Below are 9,671 nucleotides of genomic sequence, written 5' to 3'. Positions count from 1 at the left end.
CATGGTAAAAGAATACAAAACTTTGAAACACAGACGAAAAATAATATGTCGCCTGGCTGGACTGGAGCTGAACAGTAAATGTGGGTGTTGGGTGGTAGTAGGTTGGAGATGGACTGAGACTGAACCGTGATGAATGGGCATCTAGCGTGGCGACGTGTGAAGTTGGAAAAAAATGTGTCAGGGGTGAGGGGCATCTCTGAGAATCTGGCTGAGGGCTGGTGTACTGAAGCCTAATCAAAAGTCATGAACCGATTCCAGCGCTCTACGCTTCAACTAAACATGAATGGCTCTCGCTCCCGCTCCCGGTCTCGCTCCCGCTCCCGGTCTCGCTCCCGCTCCCGCTCCCACTCCGCCCTCCTTGCCGGCCACCCCGCCGGCCTCCGGCAATGCTCCAGCCACCAAAAACCCACCGGACATCTCTGCACCTGACCTACCTCTTACCACAAACTCCCTAGACGAGCTCATACCATACGTGGCTCCACCACCTTCGCCATTCTTCGACCTACCTTATGTCAAGGCCGGGCAGGTTGCGCTCTGCTGCTTCCTGGGCTGCGGCAACACCATGGGCTTGGAGTTTGAAGATGATTGCTCCTACTACCTCCGCCTCGACATCACCACCCCGGCCCTCCACCTTGCCTCACCGCTCTACATCGCCTTCGGCTACTCCAACCGTCACCTCGACGCCATAGTTGTCGCTGCGCTGTTCCAGGCCGTCCTGGGTGGATCTACTGCTCACTTCTTTGTCGCGCAATGCTCTCCTCTGGTCTTCCGTTTCCACGTCGCTTCTGCGTGCGTGGCTGAGATCATCCTCGCTTAAACCACTCTCAGCTTCCGCAACTATTCCTTCTCTTTCGCTAGGGCTCTGCCCTCCATCCCGTCTCCACCGTGCTCTACCGCTACATGCATGACGCTTGCCCGGCTGCTCCAAATCCCCGACGACCTGGGTCTCCAGTTCGAAGCTGTGGCTTGGTCACAGCTTCGTTCCCACGTTACCGCCCGTTCATGCAGCCAGCCTCATGGCTGCCAAATGTACGTGCGTGTAATCCAATTCCCCTTCACTCTCAACGCCACGACCATGGCATTTGTCCTCGCTCACTTGTTTGGGGACTCCTACCTCCAATTCGATGTCACTGACGACAGAGACTCCTGCTTCTCCTTCACTATTGCATCGCCCGCCGTAACCAAACTGATCACCTCCATGGGTGACTACCGCAAGAGGAGCATGCTGATCCGCTTCCCCTGGCCTATGCTCATGAGTGGTGCCCGACGCCTTCTTTGTGCTGATGGCATGCCCTCGTCGCTTGGTTCCACGCCTTCCTCTTCGTCGCCGGTCGTCTCTGCATCACTGCCACCAGCGCCATCAACTCTGGATCTGCCTAAGGTGAGACGAAAATGGCCCGGTATTAGTTTCTTTTACCGTATGCTAAATGTTAGTTGCTTTAACCAGCTTCCACCTCATGTGCACTACACTCACCATACACATCCTTTTTGGATTACTTTCATGCCAATCACTGTCAGACCTAATGAACTGCTAGTTGAATTAGCCCTAAACCACTGTTTTTCCGTTCAACAAGATTTTCACGCAATTAAGGTGCATGATCTAATTTTTAAATCTGGCATCTCCTCCCGCCCAGTCAAATTTGAAATTCTCAAGTTGGGGTCACTTGACTTTGGCGGGTTTCGTCTTTTTCTTTTTGACCAGCTCGATCTGGCCGTTGCTCACTGCAGTCATTTGATACGTCTTCGTCGTATCTACTTTTCCAAACACTTTTGCCCTTGTTTTGGACTCTAACTTGCATGATTTGAATGGAACTAACCCAGACTGCAATTGTTTTCAGCAGAATTGCCATGGTGTTATTTTTGTGCAGAAATAAAAGTCTCGGAATGACCTAAAAATCAATGGAGAATTATTTTGGAATATATAAAAAATACTGGAAGAAAGATCTACGCCAGGGGGCCCACACCCTGTCCACGAGGGTGGGGGCACTCCCCCTACCTCGTGGGCCCCCTGGAGCTCCACCGACCTCAACTCCAACTCCATATATTCATGTTCGGGGAGAAAAAAATCAGGGAGAAGGATTCATCGCGTTTTACGATACGGACCGCTGCCAAGCCCTAAACTCTCTCGGGAGGGCTGATCTGGAGTCCGTTCGGGGCTCCGGAGAGGGGAATCTGTCGCCGTCGTCATCATCAACCTTCCTCCATCACCAATTTCATGATGCTCACCGTCGTGCGTGAGTAATTCCATCATAGGCTTGCTAGACGGTGATGGGTTGGATGAGATTTATCTTGTAATCGAGTTAGTTTTGTTAGGGTTTGATCCCTAGTATCCACTATGTTTTGAGATTGATGTTGCTATGACTTTGCTATGCTTAATGCTTGTCACTAGGGCCCGAGTGCCATGATTTAAGATCTGAACCTATTATGTTTTCATAAATATATGTGAGTTCTTGATCCTATCTTGCAAGTCTATAGTCACCTACTACGTGTTATGATCCGGCAACCCCGAAGTGACAATAGTCGGGACCACTCCCGGTGATGACCGTTGCTACCTTTTGAGCACTGCGTTGGTTTTCCCTTGAAGAGGAAAGGGTGATGCAGCAAAGTAGCGTAAGTATTTCCCTCAGTTTTGAGAACCAAGGTATCAATCCAGTAGGAGGCTACGCGCGAGTCCCTCGCACCTGCACAAAACAAATAAATCCTCGCAACCAACGCGATAAGGGGTTGTCAATCCCTACACGGCCACTTACGAGAGTGAGATCTAATAGATATGATAAGATAATATTTTTGGTATTTTCATGATAAAGATGCAAAGTAAAATAAAAGCAAAGTAATAATAACTAAGTGTTGGAAGATTAATATGATGAAGATAGACCCCGGGGCCATAGGTTTCACTAGTGGCTTCTCTCAAGAGCATAGGTATTTTACGGTGGGTGAACGAATTACTGTTGAGCAATTGACAGAATTGAGCATAGTTATGAGAATATCTAGGTATGATCATGCATATAGGAATCACGTCCAAGACAAGTAGACCGACTCCTGCCTGCATCTACCACTATTACTCCACTCATCGACCGCTATCCAGCATGCACCTAGAGTATTAAGTTAATGAAAACGGAGTAACGCCTTAAGCAAGATGACATGATGTAGAGGGATAGACTCATGCAATATGATGAAAACCCCATCTTGTTATCCTCGATGTCAATAATACAATACGTGCCTTGCTGCCCCTACTGTCACTAGGAAAGGACACCGCAAGATTGAACTCAAAGCTAAGCACTTCTCCCATTGCAAAAAAGATCAATCTAGTAGGCCAAACCAAATTTGAAGAGACTTGCAAAGATAACCAATCATACATAAAAGAATTCAGAGAAGATTCAAATATTGTTCATAGATAATCTTGATCATAAACCCACAATTCATCAGTCTCAACAAACACACCGCAAAAAGAAGATTACATCGAATAGATCTCCACAAGAGAGGGGGAGAACATTGTATTGAGATCCAAAAAGAGAGAAGAAGCCATCTAGCTAATAACTATGGACCCAAAGGTCTGAGGTGAACTACTCACACTTCATCGGAGGGGCTATGGTGTTGATGTAGAAGCCCTCCGTGATGGATACCCCCTCGGGCAGAGCTCCGGAACAGGCCCCAAGATGGGATCTCGTGGATACAGAAAGTTGCGGCGGTGGAATTAGGGTTTTGGCTCCGTATCTAATCGTTTGGGGGTACGTAGGTGTATATAGGAGGAAGGAGTACGTCAGTGGATCAACAGGGGGCCCACGAGGGTGGAGGGCACGCTTGCAGGGGGGGTAGGTGCGCTCCCCTACCTCGTGGCCTCCTCCTTTGTTTCTTGACGTATGGTCCAAGTCTCCTGGATCATGTTCGGTGAGAAAATCACATTCCCGAAGGTTTCATTCCGTTTGGACTCCGTTTGATATTCCTTTTCTTCGAAACCCTAAAATAGGCAAAAAAATATAGCAATTCTGGGTCGGGCCTCCGGTTAATAGGTTAGTCTCGAAAATAATATAAAAGTGGATAATAAAGCCCAATAATGTCCAAAACAGTAGATAATATAGCATGGAGCAATCAAAAATTATAGATACGTTGGAGACGTATCAAGCATCCCCAAGCTTAATTCCTGCTCGTCCTCGAGTAGGTAAATGATAAAAACAGAATTGTTTATGCGGAGTGCTACTTGGCATAATTTTAATGTAATTCTTCTTAATTGTGGTATGAATATTCAGATCCGGAAGATTCAAGATAAAAGTTCATATTGACATAAAAATAATAATACTTCAAGCATACTAACTAAGCAATCATGTCCTCTCAAAATAACATGGCCAAAGAAAGTTCATCCCTACAAAATCATATAGTTTAGTCATGCTCCATTTTCGTCACACAAGAATCCTCTCATCATGCACAACCCCGATGACAAGCCAAGCAATTGTTTCATACTTTAGTAATCTCAAACCTATAAACTTTCACGCAATATATGAGCGCGAGCCATGGATATAGCACTATGGGTGGAATAGAATATGATGATGGGGGTTATGTGGAGAAGACAAAAAGGAGAACGTCTCATATCAACGAGGCTAATCAATGGGCTATGGAGATGCCCATCGATTGATGTTAATGCAAGGAGTGGGGATTGCCATGCAACGGATGCACTAGAGCTATAAATGTATGAAAGCTCAACAAAAGAAACTAAGTGGGTGTGCATCCAACTTGCTTGCTCACAAAGACCTAGGGCACTTGAGGAGTCCCATTGTTGGAATATACAAGCCAAGTTCTATAATGAAAATTTCTCACTAGTATATGAAAGTGACAAAACAAAAGACTCTCTATCATGAAGATTATGGTGCTACTTTGAAGCACAAGTGTGGCAAAGGATAGTAGCATTGTCCCTTTTATATATTTTTTATTTGGCCTTCCTTTTTTGGCCATTCTCTCTTTTTTTAGGACAATGCTCTATGAATGATGGTCATCACACTTCTATTTATTTACAACTCAAGAATTACAACTCGATACTTAGAACAAGATATGACTCTATATGAATGCCTCCAGCGGTGTACCGGGATATGCAATGAACCAAGAGTGACATGTATGAAAGAATTATGAACGGTGGCTTTGCCACAAATACTATGTCAACTACATGATCATGCTAAGCAATATGACAATGATGAATGTGTCATGATAAACAGAATGGTGGAAAGTTGCATGGCAATATATCTCGGAATGGCTATGGAAATGCCATAATTGGTAGGTATGGTGGCTGTTTTGAGGAAGATATAAGGAGGTTTATGCGTGAAAGAGCGTATCATATCACGGGGTTTGGATGCACCGGCGAAGTTTGCACCAACTCTCAATGTGAGAAAGGGCAATGCACGGTACCGAAGAGGCTAGCAATGATGGAAGGGTGAGAGTGCGTATAATCCATGGACTCAACATTAGTCATAAAGAACTCACATACTTATTGCAAAAATCTAAAAGTCATCAAAAACCAAGCACTACGCGCATGCTCCTAGGGGGATAGATTGGTAGGAAAAGACCATCGCTCGTCCCCGACCGCCACTCATAAGGAAGACAATCAAATAACACCTCATGTTTCAAATTTGTTGCATAATGTTTACCATACGTGCATGCTACGGGACATGCAAACTTCAACACAAGCATTTCTCAAATTCACAACTACTCAACTAGCACGACTTTGATATTATTACCTCCATATCTCAAAACAATCATCAAGCATCAAACTTCTCTTAGTATTCAAAACACTCATAAGAATTTTTTACTAATCTTGAATACCTAGCATATTAGGATTATTTAAGAAAATTACCATGCATTTAAGACTCTCAAAATAATCTAAGTGAAGCATGAGAGATCAATAGTTTCTGTAAAACAAATCCACCACCGTGCTCTAAAAGATATAAGTGAAGTACTAGAGCAAAACTATATAACTCAAATGATATAAGCGAAGCACATAGAGTATTCTAACAAATTCCAAATTATGTACGGCTCTCTCAAAATGTGTGTACAGCAAGGATGATTGTGGTAAACTAAAAAGCAAATACTCAAATCATACAAGACGCTCCAAGCAAAACACATATCATGTGGCGAATAAAAATATAGCTCCAAGTAAAGTTACCGATAGAAGTAGACGAAAAGAGGGGATGCCTTCCGGGGCATCCCCAAGCTTTGGCTTTTTGGTGTCCTTAGATTATCTTGGGGGTGCCATGGGCATCCCCAAGCTTAGGCTCTTGCCACTCCTTGTTCCATAATCCATCAAATCATTACCCAAAACTTGAAAACTTCATAACACAAAACTTAAAGTAGAAAATCTCGTGAGCTCCGTTAGCGAAAGAAAACAAAATACCACTTCAAGGTACTGTAATGAACTCATTATTTATTTATATTGGTGTTAAACCTACTGTATTCCAACTTCTCTATGGTTTATAAAATATTTTACTAGCCATAGATTCATCAAAACAAGCAAACAACACACGAAAAACAGAATCTGTCAAAAACAGAACAGTCTGCAGTAATCTGTAGCTAGCGCAAGATCTGGAACCCCAAAAATTCTAAAATAAATTTCTTGACGTGAGGAATTTATCTATTAATCATATTCAAAAAGAATTAACTAAATATCACTTTCCAAATAAAAATGGCAGCAGTTCTCGTAAGAGCTAAAGTTTCTGTTTTTTACAGCAAGATATCAAGACATTCCCCAAGTCTTCCCAAAGGTTCTACTTGGCACAAACACTAATTAAACACAAAAAACACAACCAAAACAGAGGCTAGGTAAATTATTTATTACTACACAGGAGAAAAAAGCAAGGAATAAAAATAAAATTGGGTTGCCTCCCAACAAGCGCTATCGTTATAACGCCCCTAGCTAGGCATAAAAAGCAAGGATAGATCTAGGTATTGCCATCTTTGGTTGGCAATTCTTCAATGAGGCATCTACCATCGTTAGGAATTTATTTATTTTTATTGATTATCAAACTTTTAGGCAAAAGATCGAAAAATTCATTTGTAACAAATGGTTCCTTAATGATAGAAAAAAGATTGGGATGAATACTTGTAGATTTGACATCCGCAGTTTCCTTACTAGAGGATTCACCCTTATTTTTAGGAACATACATAAGCTTGGCAATTTTAGTGGGAGGACTTTGAGTATTCTTTACGTAAGAAAAAGTGGTTCCCAAGTTGGTAATAATATCCTCAAGTTTATCGATCCTAGTGGAATCGTGATTTATTTTCTCATTAACTATGGGTTCCTTTTCTTTAATATTTTTCAAAGTGACTCCTACTTTAGATCCATATTGAGAGATTCGGTTGTGGATCTTTTTATCCAAATTTTCAATTAACTCTACGGTAGCAACCTTATTTTCAATAATTTCGAGCCTCTGCATTACATGCTCCAAAGTTAATACAGTTCCATTAACCAAAAGAGGGGGTGAGCCAAACAAATCTATCATAGCATTATAAGAATCAAAAGTGTGGCTACCCAAGAAGTTCCCTCCAGTAATAGTATCAAGGACATATCTGTGCCAAGGAGTAGCGCCTACATAAAAATTGCGAAGAAGAACGGAAGTAGATTGCTTTCTGGTAGATCTATTTTGAGCATTGCAAATTCTATACCAAGCGTCTTTTAGATTTTCTCCCTCCCTTTGCTTAAAATTTAGAATTTCATTCTCGGGAGACAATGGAGAAGATAAGGGACTAGCCATAACGACAAGCAAAAAGAAAATAGGCGAACGGAAAAAAGAGAGGGAGGATAGAGAGAGAGAGAGGGCGAATAAAACGGCAAGGGTGAAGTGGGGGAGAGGAAAACGAGAGGCAAATGGCAAATAATGTAAGGCTGGAGATAAGGATTGTGATGGGTACTTGTTATATTGACTTTTGCGTAGACTCCCCGGCAACGGCGCCAGAAATGGCTCGTTGTCGGGAGTCAAATCTTGACTTGCGCGAACCTCCCCGACAACGGCGCCAGAAATCCTTCTTGCTACCCCTTGAGCCTTGCGTTGGTTTTCCCTTAAAGAGGAAAGGGTGATGCAGCAAAGTAGCGTAAGTATTTCCCTCAGTTTTGAGAACCAAGGTATCAATCCAGTAGGAGGCTATGTGCGAGTCCCTCGCACCTGCACAAAACAAATAAATCCTCGCAACCAACGCGATAAGGGGTTGTCAATCCCTACACGGCCACTTACGAGAGTGAGATCTGGTAGATATGATAAGATAATTTTTTTGGTATTTTTATGATAAAGATGCAAAGTAAAATAAAAGCAAATTAAGAATAACTAAGTGTTGGAAGATTAATATGATGAAGAAAGACCTGGGAGCCATAGGTTTCACTAGTGGCTTCTCTCAAGAGCATAGGTATTTTACGGTGGGTGAACGAATTACTGTTGAGCAATTGACAGAATTGAGCATAGTTATGAGAATATCTAGGTATGATCATGTATATAGGCATCACGTCCAAGACAAGTAGACCGACTCCTGCCTGCATCTACTACTATTACTCCACTCATCGACCGCTATCCAGCATGCATCTAGAGTATTAAGTTAATGAAAACGGAGTAACGCCTTAAACAAGATGACATGATGTAGAGGTGTAGACTCATGCAATATGATGAAAACCCCATCTTGTTATCCTCGATGGCAACAATATAATACGTGCCTTGCTGCCCCTATTGTCACTGGGAAAGGACACCGCAAGATTGAACCCAAAGCTAAGGACTTCTCCCATTGCAAGAAAGATCAATCTAGTAGGCCAATCCAAACTGATAATTCGAAGAGACTTGCAAAGATAACCAATCATACATAAAAGAATTCAGAGAAGATTCAAATATTGTTCATAGATAATCTTGATCATAAACCCACAATTCATCAGTCTCAACAAAACACACCGCAAAAAGAAGATTACATCGAATAGATCTCCACAAGAGAGGGGGAGAACATTGTATTGAGATCCAAAAAGAGAGAAGAAGCCATCTAGCTAATAACTATGGACCCGAAGGTCTGAGGTGAACAACTCACACTTCATCAGAGGGGCTATCGTGTTGATGTAGAAGCCCTCTGTGATGGATACCCCCTCTAGCGGAGCTTCGGAACAGGCCCCAAGATGGGATCTCGTGGATACAGAAAGTTGCGGTGGTGGAATTAGGGTTTCGACTCCGTATCTGGTCGTTTGGGGGTACGTAGGTATATATAGGAGGAAGGAGTATGTCGGTGGAGCAATAGGGGGCCCACGAGGATGGAGGGCGCGCCTGGGGGGGTAGGCGCGCCCCCCTACCTCGTGGCCTCCTCCTTTGTTTCTTGACGTAGGGTCCAAGTCTCCTGGATCATGTTCGGTGAGAAAATCACGTTCCTGAATGTTTCATTCCGTTTGGACTCCGTTTGATATTCCTTTTCTTCGAAACCCTAAAATAGGCAAAAAAAACAGCAATTCTGGGCTGGGCCTCTGGTTAATCGGTTAGTCCTAAAAATAATATAAAAGTGGATAATAAAGCCCAATAATGTCCAAAACAGTAGATAATATAGCATGGAGTAATCAAAAATTATAGATACGTTGGAGACGTATCAACCGTAGTTTGAGGAGTTCATGTATTCACTATGTGTTAATGCTTTGGTCCGGTACTCTATTAAAAGGAGGCCTTAATATCCCTTAG

General features: G+C 43.0%; 1 pseudogene; it reads left to right on the top strand.

Moving 5' to 3' along the window:
- The first annotated feature begins 283 nt into the window (after positions 1–283).
- LOC125554654 (uncharacterized) lies at positions 284–1,792 on the top strand (annotated as a pseudogene).
- The last annotated feature ends 7,879 nt before the right edge of the window (positions 1,793–9,671 follow it).

The sequence above is a fragment of the Triticum urartu genome, chromosome 4A (genome assembly GCF_056163025.1).
Source record: "Triticum urartu cultivar PI428250 chromosome 4A, HENAU_Tu73, whole genome shotgun sequence".
Lineage (NCBI taxonomy): Eukaryota > Viridiplantae > Streptophyta > Magnoliopsida > Poales > Poaceae > Triticum > Triticum urartu.
The sequence above is the reverse complement of the archived record's forward strand: the minus strand, read 5'-3'. Positions and strand labels throughout refer to the sequence as shown.